The 20,142-nt window shown below is 41.7% G+C and overlaps 1 protein-coding gene across 8 annotated transcripts in view; it reads left to right on the plus strand.

The window, feature by feature from the left end:
- VGLL4 (vestigial like family member 4) overlaps positions 1–20,142 on the plus strand; it is a 163,154-nt gene that overhangs the window by 79,278 nt on the left and 63,734 nt on the right. The gene's annotated exons all lie outside the window — the stretch shown is intronic.

A 20,142-nucleotide genomic window follows, 5' to 3' on the forward strand; every position in this document is an offset into this window, starting at 1 on the left:
TTACCTCCTACTAAACCATGAGGTATTTCCCCACTGCCCTGTAGTATTTCAAGCTGTCTCTATTAGTAGTAAGAAGAGAAAAGGGAATTTCTTAATCCAACATTATCTACGTGCGATTTGAAAAAGTGGTAATGGTCTGAGTCTGAGTAGCCGGAGACACATCTCCGGGGGAATTCAGCTTGGCAGGGGAAGTGTTTTTCGTTTAACCACATACAAATCAAGGAGACTTCTCCCTTCTGATTCAGCAGGAGAAGTTTCCATGTCTCTGCCTATAGTGAACTGAACGTTGCTCTAGAAAGAGAAAACATGGAAGAAACTTGGGAGGGTGAGCCGATCCACTTGTATTTTTCGTGTAGAAACTTTAGCCCTGTTGCCCAAGCAGTCAAAAACTTACCCTTTCCCCTTCAAGGAAAAAATCTCATTCTTGGTTTTATTTAACTTTGTGGATGAGAATCTCATATTTAAAGTAGTCTTTTTTTTTTTTTTTTTTTAATCCTACTTGTTCCAGGAATGCGAATTTTGGTGAATTGCTTTCTTTGAATCTGCTGCTTAAGGTATCATCCTGTTTCTAAAGTCACTCATTTAAAAGGCAGACTTTTTTTTTTTTACATCTTTATTGGAGTATAATTGCTTTGCAATGTTGTGTTAGTTTCTGCTGTACAACAAAGTGAATCAGCTATACGTATCCATATACTCCTGTATCCCCTGCCTCTGGAGCCTCCCTCCACCCTCCCTATTCCCTAAGTGTCATAAAGCACTGAGCTGATCTCCCTGTGCTGTGCAGCTGTTTCCCACTAGCTATCTATTTTACATTTGGTAGTGTATGTATGTCAATGCTACTCTCTCACTTCGTCCCAGCTTCCCCTTCCCGCCCCCCCCTGTGTCCTCAAGTCCGTTTTAGAGTGGTCTAAGCAACAGGTCACCAGGCGTGTTTCCTGTGAAATTAACATTGCAGTTAGTTTAAAAGAATTTTTTTTCAGTGAACAAGAAACTGAAAACTTCTAAGGCACTTTCTGTTGGATTGTCTTTGTCATTGAGTAATAAGATATTTTCAGAATAAAACAAAGCATAATAATCAGCCTGAGAGAGGAATATAGGGATTATTAGGAAATTGATACCACGTTAATTTTTTGTGTCTGCAGGTGGTGAGGAAAAGCTTACGGAAAGCTTGTCCAGGTTGATCTGTTGTTTAGTAGGTACCATACACGAGAGTGGTCTTCTAGGCTTCCTCCTTAATTGGGAGGAAGAAACTTTGATTCTGAAAGTTGAGTAGATGTGTGGGATGATGTGCTGTAGTCTGTTTGGTTTAAACATCTGCTGCTATTTTCCTTATTATGAAAGTTAACATTATTTTAACACCAAAATAAATACACAGGAAATGAAGAAAAGCACAGCAAAATCTGAGTGGTGTTTATAGTGGGCTGTTTATGTCCTAGTGGTTTTCTCAGTGTAAACATTGCACACATCTGCTCTGAACTCAAAAGGGTGTTTAGAAGATGGGCATAAATCTTAGATGGGATTTTTGGGGGGGGGGTAAGAAAAGTTGGAATAGTTATTGTTCCTTTTAAGTCCAGCACTTTGAGAGTATTCGTATTAAATCTATCAGCTCACCAGCATTCCAGGGAAGTTATTTGCAAAACGGAATGTACAGTTGGTGGGCAGTGTTTGATTTCACTTAGGGCCCAGGCATGTTTCACGTCTCTTAAAAATAAGGGACAAAATAGTTTTCTGAATTTTTAGTCTTAAGAAGGTAAGATGTTGATGGTTAATTATTCTCTAGGTTAGTTGTACTGTTTTCCTTATTTGTATTAGAGCTCTACTCCACAAAATAAACCATGTGTCTGCACCATCTTTCCTCAGCCTCTCTAGGAACTTATACACAAATAGGTCTTTTTTAGCCAATTCTCTCATAGCCTGCAAGGTCTTCCTAAAACCCCACATTTAGGGTAGACTCCAGATGGCTTAGATATGGACTCTCTGCTGGGTGTCTTCTCCTGACTTTCACCATAGAAATCCACAAACATAATTGAAAGGAGAATTAAGGAAAAAAAATGAACCACAAATAGATATGGGCTGGGGACCTGTTGGGATAGGAGAAGATGATTGGCAAAGGGCAGGAAGAATCTGCGTTTGGCTAACTTATGGAAACTAACTACCTTCATTGGTGATAAGCCAGTTAGCAGAACTCTGCTTGGGTCTTAATGTGTCTTTTCAAAAGTCTCTGGTTTATTACTGAGATTCTCAACAGCTAGCCAGTTCATCAGTCACCACCCTTCCTACTGTATGTTCAAATTATACCCGCTTGAATCCCAGTTTCGCCTCTATCTCCTTGAAAAGGAGCCTTCATTTTTTTCCCCTCTGAACTCCTGAGAATGCGCCACTAATAGACCGAAAGCCTCATGAAGGCGGGGCTTTGTCTTGGTCACTGTATCCCTGAGTCCTGGCACAGTGCCTGGTGTGGCTCTCAGGAAGTGGTGGACTCAGAAATCAATGAAATCTCTCTGTCGGCAGCTGTGGTCGCTGCTGTATAATTTAGCACTTAATTTTATACTGTCTCATGTTCTCTAATTATCTAATTATTGCAGAGCTATCCAGGGCCTTAGATATAGCTAATACATTTGCCTTGTTTTTGCCAAGAAAACTGAGACCTAGAGAGGTAACTTGTCTGTCCGAGTTTATTCAGAAAGTTTGTGACAGAACTGAATTGAGGAGCAAAGTGGTTTCAGTTAGTCTGTGATTCTTCTATACCGCACCACCTCTCCAAAATTATTTGATGTCTTGCCTCCTTAATTAATCATCACCTCCTTGATGTTAGGGGCCATGCTCTGTCCCAGGGACCTTCACAGCCCGCAGCACAGGGACAGCATCTTGGATCACGATGCACAGCTGAGTCTGACGTGGATTCTTCTTTGCTCTGAAACCAGTTGTTGGTCTAGGTTCCCAAACTCTTGTGATAATCAGGGAAGACGGTAATCAGGGCTCTAGGCGAGGAGAGTCCTCGGAATTCGCTTTCCTCGCTCCTTTGGCACGTAGCTTTGCTAACTTTGCTCTGACTGCAGGGGAGGAGGCCCTGTGTAGATGCCAGTCACAGAGAGTTTCCTCAAGGGACCAGGGAGCTGGTTCGACCATGGACTTTTCTCAAGATGGCTGATAGTTCTATTTACATAATTACTTAGTGCTGAAAACTTAGGTCCTAATAAATGTACTCCTGGTTGGCCGTGGCTTTAAGCTGCTGTTAGTGATACTTTAATTATGGGTTAAGAGCCATTAAGGTGTAATTTGGTAGAAGAATTCTTCCCTTTTAATTTAATGGTGTGATTTATATTGGGAGAAAGGAAGAATAGATTGTATCTTCAGATCTTCTGAAAGTTTAAGAGAAGAGCATTACAAGTTCCTGGACTTTTAGAGCTGTTCATTGTTTCAGAACTTAATTATCATTTGTTTCATCACAGGCTACATATAAATGAATTTTCTGGAATTGAAAGGAAAATGTACACAAGGAGGGTGGTTGAGTCGAGTGAGACCCCACTAGGGATGTGAGCGAGGCCCATGCCCTGCTGACGGATTTCTTTTGTTTTCTGCCAGTTTAACCAGCAGCAGTTTAATGGAGTCCTGGTTTCATTGTTCTTTGTCGAATGAGCTCAGAGGCATCAGGAAACTTAGGAGTGTCCGGTACTAGTGAGTTGAAAAGGGCACAGAGCAGAGCTGCTTTGTACTGGCTGTATTCTGTCCCCCGCCCCGAACATCAAGTGACCAGCTCGTCACCCAGGGGTGAGGTAAAGTGTCTGCAGCTGTTTTGCTGTGGAAATTCATTTTACTGTAGCTTTTAATTTGTAGGAGAGGGTCGGGAGTGAAGGGGGAGGGGGGGAAGGAGAGCTGGAGAGAGAGGCGGGAGGGGGGAGAGGAGGAGAGGTTGGGAGGAGCTTGGTTAATAAAACAAACTCAGGTGAGCCCAAGAGCTCTCCCGTGAGGACCTGGCCAGTATGTATTCCTTCTATCTACAGTTTGGGAGGGAACGTGTGATTATCCCCTCCTTCCTTCCGGCTCCCCTCCCTTGTTTCTCTACCCTTTTCTGGAAGGATTATTTTACTTGGCTGTTTCTTGGAACCTACACCAGCTTTGTTTTGGAAGGCGGATTTCTCTTCCTTCCTTCCGCCTTACTTCACTCTCGTCCTCAGGGCCTTCAGTTCCTAGGGTGTTTGGATTCGTTCGCTGTGAAGGAAGATCATTTTAAAAACACACTGTAAGATATGAAGAAATGCCCCCTCTGCGTGTGAGAAGATTCGATACCTCTCCTTAATAGTTCGGTTCTGCTTTATTGTGAGGATGTTGCAGAAAACTGGGTTTTGTCGTGAAGAAATTAGATCCAGATTTAGCACTTCTGCATGTACACAAAGATATAAAATCAGTCGTACCAGGGATTGTTTCTGACTGTATCTGTTTTATCTCTCTGTATCTGCACGTTTATTCCGTGACTGTTTATATTTAGTGGTGTCTATGTATATACTGGGCTCCTTGGAGCTGAGCTCAAGCCTTCCTCAGCAACGTCAGTTTGTCTTACAAAATAGTCCCTCTCCCTTTTATTTTTTAATGAATTCATATATCAGCCGCTCCCCCCACCCCAGCCCCCCCAAAACTTCAACCACTTTATTTTAAAAGCAGAGTCTGAAATTTTGATTTTCTCTCTTTTGCTTACTTTCTCTCTGCCTCCCTGAATGTTACATGTTCTGCTAAGTTCTGAGGGATTATTGCCATCCGTTTGCTTTCTTATCTTGCCTTTTCTGCATTTTCTTTCTTAGAATTCTGTAGATTGTTTTAATTTCAGTGTATTGTATACAGGATATGTTTTAATCCTAACAATGTGAATCACTTCTAGTTGAAAGAATGTTTATTTATGCTAAATAAAATAGAAAATCTCTTCTGAAAGTTGTCTTTAATTTGTGGCTATTTGTATGATCTTTTCTGAACTCTTAACATTTCACCCATCTGTTTGCAAAGAAGTCTGTAAACATAACGAACTGAAAAATATTTAGTAAGTGATTGGAGAAGACTCAGTGCTGTGCTTTTGTAACCCAGTATCCATTCTCTTAAACATGTATGGAATGCCTCTGCTCTGCTAAGGAATGTGTTAGGTCTTGGGTTGATCTTTCTCTGTCTGTGTCTGTCTGTCTCCCTCTGTGTGTCTCGGTCTCTTAACATTTTTTGTTATGGAACATATATAGACATAAAAGTACATAAAACATATGTGTAATTTATAGTTTAAAAACAATCAACCTCGTAATCATCATCAGGTGAAGAAGTATTCAACCGCCTCCTTCAAGTGTTCTCTCCCAGTCAGAATTCCTCCCGACCCCAAGAGGGCGTCGCAGTTGTAACTTGCTTTTCTTTATACGTTTACTACCTATGTGTGCCATTCTAGACAAATTAGCTTAATTTTGTCTGGTGGGTTTTTTTTTGTTTTTTTGTGGGTTTTTTTAGCCCTATTTGATTGGAATTATCCTGTAAGTCTTCTCTGTGTCTTGTTTATGAGATCTTTTAAAGTAGTGGCCATGTCCTAAGAGGTTGTCTTCTCCATATGAAGCCTGCTTCTCGGGTGGGGGGCGGCTTCACCCTGGAACTTTCGCGGATGTCCCAGCCTCCCTTTTCACTCACCTGCTGCTGCCCTGTTAACAGACGTGGTGTTGCTTTGGTCTGAACTTTGTTTTCAATCAGTATTTTGGTCACAGTCGTCACCACTGTTAAAGCCCACCAGCATCCATGTGTAATGGAAAATGGTGTGTTAGAAAAATTCTGCCCAGCACAGATGTAGAGAACAAACGTATGGACACCAAGGGGGGAAAGTGGCGGTGGGGGGGGGGGGTGAGGGGGGTGGGATGAATTGGGAGATTGGGATTGACATGTATACACTGATGTGTATAAAATGGATAACTAATAACAACCTGCTGTATAAAAAAATAAATAAAATAAAATTCAAAACAAAAATTCTGCCCAGTTTTGGAGAGCGCAGGACTGGGGGAGGGTGGGGGGACACTTCTGGAGATACATAGGTTAATTAGGGTCTGAACAGAAACTTTAGTTGTGCATTAAGGAGCAATTTGCTTGAAGGCTGAGACGTGTTACAAGTCAGCTTTGTCGCAGCGCCAGGTTTCCTTGGATGGTAATGCAGGGACTTTCAGATATACAGAAAAAGCTTAAATTGTTTGTTCCAGTACTCAAACAATACTCTGCATTGTATAGAGATGGCTGCTGGAGAGCAACAAAGAGCTGAAACAATAGGCGGCCTCATGCACCACCTAAAATAATGAATGAAGAAGGACCCTCTGTATGTATCCCTCTTGGTGTTTATTTTATATCTGTTTCGCATGAAAAGAGTTGCCTGTTAATCCTTCTTGGCTAATGATTAGATTTTAATGGAGTGAATTCCAGAATTGAAGGGTTTGAGGCAGACGCTTTCTGCCGAGCAGTGTAGCACAGTGTTCACACTCCCTCACCTTACGCTGGACAGAGCCTGTGCTGTTTCCCTGTTCACAGTCGAGGGAGTGATGAGTGCACATTTCTGCATGTTTCCCCCCCTTTGAAAACTTTGAAAACAAACACACCTTCCATGACGTGGCAGCCCTATTAAAGTGACAAGGGATTAATTTAAAATTTTATTTCGTTGTCGGCAGCTTTCTCCTGTACCCACTTTCTCCCTTTCTTACTATGCGTGTCCTTTTAAACTATTGTTTTTTTTGATGAGCAACTGATAAACCTATTGGCTGACCCCACAGAGAACCGTGTTTTATTTCCCTGCTGAAAAGCTCTGACCTCTTTGCCAGTGCTTAAAATCACCCAGGAGAGTGATTTGGGTAGCTTTTTAAAGAAATATGTAATAGCAGCTATAGTACCAGGCTAGAAGTTCTATGGCGTGGAGGGTAAAAGGGATGGAAAATAGTAGTCATTCTCGGGGTGAAACCTATGTAAAGTTTTGTAACACTGACGCACTGAATTCCCCATTGGGAACAATTACCACCGATTTCTGGAGATGATGATGGAGCCCTTTTTCTGTTAGAGGCTTTATTTCAGTAAAGGGAGGGAAGCGGTAGAATGAAGTAGAAGTCCAGGACTAACAGCAGACATCAAATATTGCTCTTAGCGTCCAATAATAAATATAACACGTTATATATATATATATATATAAATAAAGTGATATATATATAAATATATTTTTACATATTCTCTCTATATAAATATATAAAATACATACACACATGTGTATACCATACATGGTTTTATATTTTGTTCGACAGAGAGAGAGAATGAGAGAGAGCCTTCTTGTAGAGTGGGAAGAATCCTTATACACCATTTAAGGAGAAAATAGTGGAACCACCGCATCTCCTTGGCTTTCCTGCCTGCAGGCTGTTCAGAATCTGACTCCATCCTTCTTTCCTTTCCCCTAGGCCCAGTGAAAGGCTGGTTCTTCTATTTATGCTCACAGGTCCCTACCCTCTGGCCTCAGGGACTTATCAGTGATTGGTTTCTTTTCTGATTTCCTTTCTTCCTCTTCTTGGGTCTTTCCCTTCATCATGTGCTTACGCACAAGTCTCTCCCAACTTTAAAACAAAAACTAACCCATCCCTAAACCTTGTATTCCCTTTTTACCTATTAGATCTCTTTTCCTTGCCATCCAGGTTATCGGAAGAAGGTCAGTGTTCTCTGTTTAGCGTCTGTCCATTCGCTCCTCATTCCACCGTCATCTGATTTCTGTTCCCACGACTCCGTTGAAACTTTTTTGGACAAGGTCACTAAATGTTACCCTCGTGGCACGTTCAGTGGACACTTGTTAGTCCTTGGTTGTTCCAAATTCTTAAAGTTCTTACATCCCTTGGCTCAGAGACTTATGGGGTCCCCACTCCATCGTGAACGAGGTGCTGTGCACAGCATCGGCAGGGGCTTTATGTGCTCCTGGGGGTGGGTAGGAGGGTACATGAGAGGGAGGCAGGCTGATAAACATTTGTTCTGAGCTTGAGAATAGATTGGAAGGAAATAGGAGAAATAGGAGGGGACGTGACTGTGCGATGCTTTGGGCAAGAGGTGGTGGCAACCCCAGTCACAGCGGTGGTCGTGGAGTTGGAGAAGGGGGTAGATTTTAGAGATGTTTGGAGAGAAGACTGAAGGGCGTGGTTCTGGATGGGAGCAGGGGAAGAGGCAGATGACGGGGAGGATAGTGGCTGCTTCCTCAGCTTCCGGCTTGTCCACGTGGAGGGACGGGTGCTGCCGTTTGCAGAGACGGGAAGCACGGGGAAGACTGGGTTCTGTGGTGAGATTGTGAGTTTCATGAGTTTAGTTTTGGGTGTGTTGAGTTTGAAGGATCTTTGAAATTTCAAAGGAGAGATAAGTATTAGAAAGTTGAGCATATAGGTTTAGAGCTCAGAGAAGTGGCCACTGCCGGAGATGGTAATTTGGGATAGAGAATAAGAATGGTCACCTAGGAACAAAGACTAGCATAAGAAGTTGAAAAGGTCCTAGGAACTCTTCTCTTAGTCAGGTCTCCATGGGTTTTCTTCATTATCACTAAAATAACCGCATCACTGACCCCACCTCTCATCACGTTCCCTCTGGGCCTTGGTCTGTAACATCACGGGAGTGTCATTCCTCATGTACCCCTCCAGCCTCATCCTCCACTACTCTGTCACCCACGTCATGTCTCCCATCGCTCCTTCACCTGCACCTGTGGTCTACACACACCCGACTCCTTCCTTCCAGTGAGCCGTGGCCTCTTCCTGAAATTCCACCTCTTCTTTCTCATGACGCCTGTTAGCCTCTCCCTCAAGGGCAGAGGCTTCTTCTGGAAAGTGACCCTCTTCACCCCGACCTTCTTGGCAGGGTTAGGTGTTGCGTTTGCGTGGCGTGCCACGTGTGCTTCTGTCAGAGCATTTGTACTCACCTGTCTGCCTTGCTGTAAGCTCTGGGAGGACCAGGCCTTTGTCTTTGGTCTCTTTGTTCGTAGCATCAAGCACCGTGGTGTCTGCTTATGAGTGAATCCACTCCACTGTCTTTTCATTAAAGATAAAGAGACATTGGAATTGTGTGACTAGCCCAGGGATGCTCAGTTAGTTGAGAACACAAGGGAGTTTGTTAATTCTTAGAATGTTCTTAGAGGGGGGACAGAGAGCCAGGAAAAGGAGGCATATGAAGGTTGGGGGGGCACTCTTTAAGGCTCAGTGTCTGTAGAGAAACATTTTGAAGTGGGCTGGTTGCTTAGAAATAACTGCCCCTCCTCATCTGTCTTTTTGTTTTTTGTTTTTTTGTTTTAAATAGAAGGGGCACAGCCCACTGGGGAGACACATCGATCTCATCATTTTATTTTTATATTTATTTATTTATTTGTTTGTTTGTTTTTGGCTGTGTTGGGTCTCCGTTGCTGTGCACAGGCTTTCTCTAGTTGCAACGAGCGGGGGCTACTCTTCGTTGCGGTGCGCGGGCTTCTCATTGCAGTGGCTTCTCTTGTTGTGGAGCATGGGCTCTAGGTGCGTGGGCTTCCGTAGTTGTGGCGCGTGGGCTCAGTAGTTGTGACGTGTGGGCTCAGTAGTTGTGGCGCACGGGCTTAGTTGCTCCGCGGCATGTGGGATCTTCCCGGACCAGGGCTCGAACCCGTGTCCCCTGCATTGGCAGGCGGGTTCTTAACCACTGCGCCACCAGGGAAGCCCCTCATCTTGTTTTCTAATCACTTGCCTTTAGTCTATGAAGTGAACTGATCACTTACGGGAGAATATTTAATACCTGTTACGTGCCAGGCACTGTTGTATGTGCTGGGGATGTAGATGTCAACAAAATAGACAGCAGGATCCCTGGGTTTTTGGAGCATAACAGCGAAGATGGGAGGCACACAATGAAGATGTAAATAAAGAAACAAGGTAATTACAGGTTATGAAAAGCGTTCTTATTACAGGTTGCTGTCTCGTAGCTGACTTACTGTTTACAGTAGTTTTATCCACGCTCAAAAAGTGACTAGCATTCCCAAGCTTTGGGTGGATGATTTCCCTTATTGTCTTGTGAAGGACTTAAACGTATGTTGAGGAAACTTGAAAAAAGTTTCCTTTGGAATCTTAGAAGTGTGGACTCTCCTACTTGGTTTATTCATTGTGATCAGAGTCAGACTGCCTTGCTTCATCCTACCTGTCTGTTATATTGGGAACTAGTGTTTATTGCAGTCTTCTCAACTTAAAAAAACCCAAGATAGTCAAATGGTTCATTTGGGTCCTAATAGGAATAAAATATATATTTAGAATTTACAAATTCAGTGAATTAAAAAAAAAAAAAGCCCAGGAAATCAATGGATTAGTTGTATGTTCTTTTTAAAGTACTCTAGTCAGACCTTAAAAGATATTGCCCTGTCTGGGATAGAGCCTCCAGTAACCCAAAGGAATTTTTATTGGGAGCTCTTATTTTGTGATAACAGAGTGTTTGCCGAGGGCTAGACAAAAAGTCAGTCTTGGACTTCATGTGGATAATGGACTGGAGTGTCCCACCTGTTTGGTTTCCTTTTTTTCTTTCGTTTGCATTGAAGCATAATTAATTATGGTGAAATCTTAAGGGCATGGGTTCAAGAATTTTCCCCCTCTGTTTTTACTTTTTGTAACCACTACCCAGATCAAGACATGGCGCATTTTCATCACCACAGGAAGTTCCTTCATGCCCCCTCGCTAGGCGGTACCCGTCCCCCAGAGGTAATGTTACCACTGCTTCGACTCAGTGGTCATAAATTAGTGTTGCCTGCTCTTGGGCTGCACGTCAGTAGAATCATTTGATTCCAACTTCTTGTGCTCGGCGTAATATTTCTGAGATTGGTCCACGTTGTTGCCCAGATCAGTAGTTTGTTCTTTTGGATTGCCCTGCTGTAGTCTGTCACACGAGTATATCACAATTTGCTTCTCTGTTCTCAGGTTGATGGACATTTGTCTTGTTTCCAGGTTTTAAGCATTATGAATAAAGATGCTCTAAACAGTTGTTTCACTGTGGCAAAGGTATACCGTAAAATTTGTTATTTTAGCCGTTTTTAGGGTACAGGTCAGTGGTATTCGGTCTGTTCACTTTGTGGTGCAGCCTCCGAACATTTTTATACAAGCCTTTTTGTGGACATATGTGCTCCTTTCTCTTGGATAAATACTCATGGTGGAATTGCTGGGTCATTGGGTAAGCTGAACTTTTTTTAGAAACTGCTCAACTGTTTTCCAAAGTGGTTGTACCATCTGACGCTCCCACCAGCAGCACCTAAGGGCTCCAGGAACTCTGTGTCCTCACCAGTACGGGGTGTCACCAGTCTTAAATTTTAGCCCTGCTGGGGGTTTATCATTGGACAATATCCAGGTATTTTTCACTGTTAACTTATAATCCGTTACTTATTGGAATACCTGCTAGGACACTGCTGATTGGTACGATGTGCCAAACTACATAGTCTCTGCTTTGGATGAGTTGACGGCCTCAGTTAGAGGCTGGAATATGTATGTTTGTTGTCTAATTGCAGGGCAGAGGTAGTGATTTTGGTATTGTTCAAAGGAGGGGTTGTTTTTCCAAGTGGGTAAATCCAAGGCCGTGGAAACCAGGAGGCAGCCAGAGTGAGAGATGTGAACAAACACCAGCGTGGCACAGAGGCTTCTTTTTTGGGGAACACTTTCCCGTAGTATAGTGTTGCTTTGCTTTAGTTCATGTTGGGTAATGATTCATCCACCCACTGGCCTGTTAAAAGAAAGCTCAGGGATTAAGGTCTCTCAGCTCCAGTTTGATTTATGTCCTGGTTTACCTCCCATTCCCTCTTTAGGTTCTTCTAATCTGTGACTCGCCCCCCCCCCCCCCCCACTTTCGAATGCCCTCCACGCTCCTTTCCAGCAACATGAATTCTATAGATCCTTCAACCTCCGTTTATAAAACTTTACCTGAAACTTTTTATAGGCAGGAATAGTACTGTAACCTGTTGAATTCTCAATTCCTGGCAAGATGCCTTGTTGTCTTTCTGATTGTTGTCTGATGATGTTTATATCCTTTTCTTTTGAGTTTCTGTAGAGTTTACAGTCTGTAATACTCATTTAGCAGTTAGAGCACCTTGTATTTTGTTATCTTTAATGTAAATACAGCGTGACATTGAAAGCAAACAAATGTAACAGCTTCCATCTAAATAGGTAAGGTGCTGAAGCTTGTCTTCAAAATAGTTACCCTGGAAAATTACACACTTAACCCTGTGATGATCTCATTCCAAGAACACTGCCGGTGATTTAGAAGTTGCCTTCATGGTCCGAAATACAGTCTTTTGAATATTTTAAACAGTTACCAGTAATTAAATATATATATTAGATATTTGTAGAGGGCTCATTCTCTGCCAGGCTCAGTTCTATGTAAGTGTGCCTATAAAATGATGAGCTGCTTTTTCCTATGTCATTCTAAAGCCAGTTCCACAAGTGGAGTTTGAAAATATATTTTAATCAGTGACAGTTTTCTTTGGAATAAGTAGGTTCAAGTCATTCCAGAATGACTGCCTTGGAAATGACAACACTCACTTGCATGCTCACCAATAATTTTTAAAATTCAGTTTTATTGGGGTGTGTGTGTGTGTGTGTGTGTGTGCGTGCGTGTACACATACGCAAGGCAAGGAGTCTACTATCTTTTGTGTATCCTGCTGCTAGTAAGTAGCACGTCTTGCTGTGACGTGGCCGGCACTAAGTGAGTGCGTGGTGATTTGAGATCACAGAGCCCTTATTTTAGAGGGCTGAGATAATTTGGCTGTTATGCGAGGTAGACTGACAATCTCTGGCTTCATCTGTGTACTGTTCAGCTTTGCTCACTCATTTGTATGTTTGTGAAGTTCTAGCAACGTGTTCTTCAGCTCACTTTATGGAAGATTTGAATGCTGCCTAGTTTGCCTGAGAGGGATTTTCTGTAGAATGACTCCCCCATTCCCATCGCTGATGGGGGATAATCACAGCTTATAGTGACCACAATGGTGTCCAGAGTGCAGTTCAGGGAATAGTTGGTGCACCTTAAAATACTTATTGCTGCCTTTAAAGGTTTTGAAATCTTCAGCTGTGCTAGGTCTTATGTGTCATGAGGAAAAAAAAAAAAAATCAAGTTCCTGCCCTTCCCAGGGCTTATCTTTTAAGTAACAAGAGGAGAGCGAGAGAAACTCCGGTGACATGAGTGACACTGGGACACGTACATACCCATACAGGGACTCATGTTGTTTTGATTTTGTGGTGTGTGTGTGTGTGTGTGTGTGTGTGTGTGTGTGTGTGTGTTTTGCACAGTTTATTTCTTTGGGTTTAGAAACTTTCCCTTCTGTGTTTGATTCATCTCACTTGGTTACATCGTAGCCGTGAGGGTTGATGGACTAATTCTTCTAATGCGCAGGGTTTATCTTGAGAATCTTGGAAAGATAAGGATTCACCATATTTACTGTCCTCCATGTTGGCTCTGTTTCTGCTATAGCTTTTAAAAGATGATAGTTGTTTTTTTAATCTAGTGTTTTTTTAACAGCTTTACTGAGATATAATTTGCATATCATAAAATTCTCCCGTTTAAAACGTACAGTTCAGTGGTTTTCTGTATATTTGCAGAATTGTGTAACCATCGCCCCGATCTAAGATTAGAACATTTTCATCAGTGTCAAAAGAAATCTTGTTCCCACTGGCAGTCCCTCTTCATTCCTTCTCTTCCTCCCGGGCCCTGGTAACCACTGGTTTACTTTCTGTCTCTATAGAGCTGCATGTTCTGAATGTTTCATGTGAATGGAATCATATCATATATGGGTTTTTGTGACTGGCTCCTTGCACTTAGCGTAATGAAAGGCTCACTCACGCTGTAGCAGGTGTCACTGCTTCATTCTTTTCTATGGCTGAATAATAGTCCCTTGTATGGATGGGTCCCATTTTATTTATCCAAAAGTTAATGTTTGTTAAGAAGCAGTAATAGCTCCTGGATAGAGGTGAGGCTGAGCAGTTATACGAGATGGAGTTAATTGATATTTATAGGACATTCCATCCAAAAACAACAGAATACACATTTTTCTCAAGTGCTCATGGAACATTCTCCAGGATAGATCATATCTTGGGTCACAAATCAAGGCTTGGTAAATTTAAGAAAATTGAAATTGTATCAAGTATCTTTTCTGACCACAACGCCATGAGACTAGATATCAATTACAGGAAAAGATCTGTAAAAAATACAAACACATGGAGGCTAAACAATACACTACTTAATAATGAAGTGATCACTGAAGAAATCAAAGAGGAAATCAAAAAATACCTAGAAACAAATGACAGTGGAGACACAACAACCCAAAACCTGTGGGATGCAGCAAAAGCAGTTCTAAGGGGGAAGTTTATAGCAATACAAGCCCACCTTAAGAAGCAGGAAACATCTCAAATAAACAACCTAACCTTGCACCTCAAGCAATTAGAGAAAGAAGAACAAAAAACCCCCAAAGCTAGCAGAAGGAAAGAAATCATAAAAATCAGATCAGAAATAAATGAAAAAGAAATGAAGGAAACAATAGCAAAGATCAATAAAACTAAAAGCTGGTTCTTTGAGAAGATAAACAAAATAGATAAACCACTAGCCAGACTCATCAAGAAAAAAAGGGAGAAGACTCAAATCAATAGAATTAGAAATGAAAAAGGAGAGGTAACAACTGACACTGCAGAAATAAAAGAGATCATGAGAGATTACTACAAGCAACTCTATGCCAATAAAATGGACAATCTGGAAGAAATGGACAAATTCTTAGAAATGCACAACCTGCCAAGACTGAATCAGGAAGAAATAGAAAATATGAACAGACCAATCACAAGCACTGAAATTGAAACTGTGATTAAAAATCTTCCAACAAAGAAAAGCCCAGGACCAGATGGCTTCACAGGCGAATTCTATCAAACATTTAGAGAAGAGCTAACACCTATCCTTCTCAAACTCTTCCAAAATATAGCAGAGGGAGGAACACTCCCAAACTCCTTCTACGAGGCCACCATCACCTTGATACCAAAACCAGACAAGGATGTCACAAAGAAAGAAAACTACAGGCCAATATCACTGATGAACATAGATGCAAAAATCCTCAACAAAATACTAGCAAACAGAATCCAACAGCACATTAAAAGGATCATACACCATGATCAAGTGGGGTTTATTCCAGGAATGCAAGGATTCTTCAATATACGCAAATCTATCAATGTGATAAACCATATTAACAAACTGAAGGAGAAAAACCATATGATCATCTCAATAGATGCAGAGAAAGCTTTTGACAAAATTCAACACCCATTTATGATAAAAACCCTGCAGAAAGTAGGCATAGAGGGAACTTTCCTCAACATAATAAAGGCCATATATGACAAGCCCACAGCAAACATCATCCTCAATGGCGAAAAACTGAAAGCATTTCCACTAAGATCAGGAACAAGACAAGGTTGCCCACTCTCACCACTCTTATTCAACATAGTTTTGGAAGTTTTAGCCACAGCAATCAGAGAAGAAAAGGAAATAAAAGGAATCCAAATCGGAAAAGAAGAAGTAAAGCTGTCACTGTTTGCAGATGACATGATCCTATACATAGAGAACCCTAAAGATGCTACCAGAAAACTACTAGAGCTAATCAATGAATTTGGTAAAGTGGCAGGATACAAAATTAATGCACAGAAATCTCTGGCATTCCTATATACTAATGATGAAAAATCTGAAAGTGAAATCAAGAAAACACTCCCATTTACCATTGCAACAAAAAGAATAAAATATCTAGGAATAAACCTACCTAAGGAGACAAAAGACCTGTATGCAGAAAATTATAAGACACTGATGAAAGAAATTAAAGACGATACAAATAGATGGAGAGATATACCATGTTCTTGGATTGGAAGAATCAACATTGTGAAAATGACTCTACTACCGAAAGCAATCTATAGATTCAATGCAATCCCTATCAAACTACCACTGGCATTTTTCACAGAACTAGAACAAAAAATTTCACAATTTGTATGGAAACACAAAAGACCCCGAATAGCCAAAGCAATCTTGAGAACGAAAGAAGGAACTGGAGGAATCAGGCTCCCAGACTTCAGACTATACTACAAAGCTACAGTTATCAAGACGGTATGGTACTGGCACAAAAACAGAAAGATAGATCAATGGAACAGGATAGAAAGCCCAGAGATAAACCCACGCACATATGGTCAGCTTATCTTTGACAAAGGAGGCAGAAATGTACAGTGGAGAAAGGACAGCCTATTCAATAAGTGGTGCTGGGAAAACTGGACAGCTACATGTAAAAGTATGAAATTAGATCACTCCCTAACACCATACACAAAAATAAGCTCAAAATGGATTAAAGACCTAAATGTAAGGCCAGACACTATCAAACTCTTAGAGGAAAACATAGGCAGAACACTCTATGACATAAATCACAGCAAGGTCCTTTTTGACCCACCTCCTAGAGAAATGGAAATAAAAACAAGAGTAAACAAATGGGACCTAATGAAACTTAAAAGCTTTTGCGCAGCAAAGGAAACCATAAAGAAGACCAAAAGACAACCCTCAGAATGGGAGAAAATATTTGCAAATGAAGCAACTGACAAAGGATTGATCTCCAAAATTTATAAGCAGCTCATGCAGCTTAATAACAAAAAAACAAACAACCCAATCCAAAAATGGGCAGAAGACCTAAATAGACATTTCTCCAAAGAAGATATACAGATGGCCAACAAACACATGAGAGAATGCTCAACATCACTAATCATGAGAGAAATGCAAATCAAAACTACAATGAGATATCATCTCACACCAGTCAGAATGGCCATCATCAAAAAATCTAGAAACAATAAATGCTGGAGAGGGTGTGGAGAAAAGGGAACCCTCTTACACTGTTGGTGGGAATGTAAATTGATACAGCCACTGTGGAGAACAGTATGGAGGTTCCTTAAAAAGCTACAAATAGAACTACCATATGACCCAGCAATCCCACTACTGGGCATATACCCTGAGAAAACCATAATTCAAAAAGAGTCATGTACCAAAATGTTCATTGCAGCTCTATTTACAATAGCCCAGAGATGGAAACAACCTAAGTGTCCATCATCGGATGAATGGATAAAGAAGATGTGGCACATATATACAATGGAATATTACTCAGCCATAAAAAGAGACGAAATTGAGCTATTTGTAATGAGGTGGATAGACCTAGAGTCTGTCATACAGAGTGAAGTAAGTCAGAAGGAGAGAGACAAATACCGTATGCTAACACATATATATGGAATTTAAAAAAAAAAATGTCATGAAAAACCTAGGGGTGAAACAGGAATAAAGACACAGACTTACTAGAGAATGGACTTGAGGCTATGGGGAGGGGGAAGGGTAAACGGTGACAAAGCGATAAAGAGGCATGGACATATATACACTACCAAACGTAAGGTAGATAGCTAGTGGGAAGCAGCCGCATAGCACAGGGAGATCAGCTCGGTGCTTTGTGACCGCCTGGAGGGGTGGGATAGGGAGGGTGGGAGGGAGGGAGACGCAAGCGGGAAGAGATATGGGAATATATGTATATATATAACTGATTCATTTTGTTGTGAAGCTGAAACTAACATACCATTGTAAAGCAATTATACTCCAATAAAGATGTTAAAAAAAAAAAAAAAAGAAGCAGTAATAGCTCCTGGATAGAGGTGAGGCTGAGCAGTTATACAGACTATGATGTCTTCTTCAGCCCTGAAAAGCAGAAGAAAGGCAAACCGTTTTGTTTGCTGATCTGCACTTGAACCCCAGCAAAATGTCATGGTCACAGTCCTATGGTGTAACCCCCTGGTGCAGTAGCATGCTTTATTTTCAGTATCTGAGTGATAATTTCTGCTCACAGGTAGACTGACAGTCTCTGCCTTTGTCTTTATTCTGTTCAGTTTGGGTCACTCACTTACACGTTGCACCGATGGCTCTAGAGGAAGTTGGTAGATTCCTCGCTGTCAAGTAATTTGCACTTTAGTTGTGGTTTATATACACACATCTGTGTGTGTGTGTGTGTGTGTGTGTGTGTGTGTGTTTATGTATGGCAGTGAAATTGGAGTTTCTGTGTTAGACCTCTAATTTTACATGGATGTCTATTGATAGATATGTGTGTATATTTAGAACATTTCTATTATATATAAAGTTAAATATATATGTATACATATGTACCCAGATACATAGGTAGGTAGGTAGGTAGAAGGAAGGTCTTTGGCACTTCAAAGACTTCAGAACCATAATGTCATTCAACCTGAACCATAATGGATTATCAACTAAGTGTTCTGTAGTTTTTTTCTCAGTTATCGTGGGGTTAGACAAGGCAGACTGCTGAATGCTAGCAGTCCTACCTAGGAGGCGCACTCATAGGATACAAGAAATGTGCTGCTGACACTCACACGTAAGTCCTGCGTACTGTGTTTAATGATGTCACCTGGTTTTTCAATTTATTTGTGCTTTGTAATAAACTTCATATATCTAGACATTTGCAGGTTTCTTTCCCGTTTTTTTTTTTTGCGGTACGCGGGCCTCTCCTGCTGCGGAGCACAGTCTCCGGACGCGCAGGCTCAGCGGCCATGGCTCACGGGCCCAGCCGCTCCACGGCATGTGGGATCTTCCCGGACTGGGGCACGAACCCGTGTCCCCTGCATCGGCAGGCGGACTCTCAACCACTGCGCCACCAGGGAAGCCCTGCAGGTTTCTTTAAAAGAAAAACAACAACCTTGTAATCAGATGTCTGCAAGATGACTTCTAGGATAAGTGTTTCCCTCGGTACAGATTCTCTTTGAATTTTTGTTAAAAAGCTTTCACGTATTTAAAGTATCTAAAAAGGTTCTGTACTTTGTAACTCTGACATTCATGGAAACATCACCTCTTGTTAAAGTCTTCCATAAATGTTGCAGTCTTTGTGATTATTCTCCTTTAGAGTGTTCTGAGTCCAACTGGTATAAAAAAATGTCTGAATGCTCAGGATACTGTTAGGACTTTGTCACTCATGTGAGCTTTTTGGATGTCTAAATGATGCCTACCCTGACAGATGTTTCCTGACATTCATTTTACTTGCAGGATTTCTCTCGTGTGGTTTCTCTGCTGTACAATAAAGTATGACTTCTGGGGAAAAAAGAAAGAAAATGTGTGGCCACAGGTCAGGCGCCATTCCTCTGTCATGAAGCAGCGTTGGAAAAGCAACCTGGGACAAAAGAAAGAGCCTCTGGCACTTTTGAATTTTGGGAGACAGAAACCTTTAGAAATTAGCATGAGATTCTTTGTAAATTATTTTATTTCTTATTTTATGAATATGCCCAGCCTGAAATGAGATGTTTTAAAAGGCAGATCTAGCAAAGGGCGTTTTGACCTCCTCTGCTGACGCCACTTACCCGGGCCTGTTCTTAACTCAGTCCGCAGCTTGCCCGGGAGTGATCGCCATGGCCTTAAGTTAATCCTGGGGAGCCAGCTGGGCGCACGCTGGCACGCTCCTGCTCAGCCAGTTGAGACTAGTGTCTGCAGTTAGAGTACAAGTTCCTCTGCTTCCCTGCCCCTCTCAGTTTTCTAGGCTTGGAGAAATTTACAAATCAGTAGCCGTGGACTCCATCTGCAAAGCTTTTATTGAACATCTCAGGGTCCTAATCCAAAGCTTTTGGGGGAATGAGTTGTTTTATTATGTAGAAGACATGTAGGAACTCTATGGCAGTAGATGCATTACAGGGAATATAGGGCAGCAGATGGTGAACCCATGTTGCTTATGGGGAAATTGAGGTATCGGTGAGGGTCCCCTCGCTGAGGTTCTGAACGCTAAAGAGGTGAACATTTAAAATAATTAGGCAGAGAAGTACCAGTACCTCATTGTTTGAAAACAGGGTCTCCTACAGGTGGTTTTTAGGTATTTGACCTGTTACCGTTGGCTGGAGGAACCAGGACGGCCTAAGTCTTGCTGTCTGTACCCCTGATGCTTCGGGCATTTCCTGATCAGATGCTTGAGCCTTGAGATACTCAGTCATCAGTTCTCCTTTCCAGCAACCACATCACTGTACAAACACCCCTTAGGCAGTTGGAAATGTTTGATCAGAATATTGGTTGATCATAGTATTGATCAGTTTTGAAAGTGGAAGAGGCACAAGAGAAGATACCCA

This window comes from Aethalodelphis obliquidens, unplaced genomic scaffold (assembly GCF_003676395.1).
Source record: "Aethalodelphis obliquidens isolate GAN/ISIS:26980383/991018 unplaced genomic scaffold, ASM367639v1 scaffold86, whole genome shotgun sequence".
NCBI classification, from domain to species: Eukaryota; Metazoa; Chordata; class Mammalia; order Artiodactyla; family Delphinidae; genus Aethalodelphis; species Aethalodelphis obliquidens.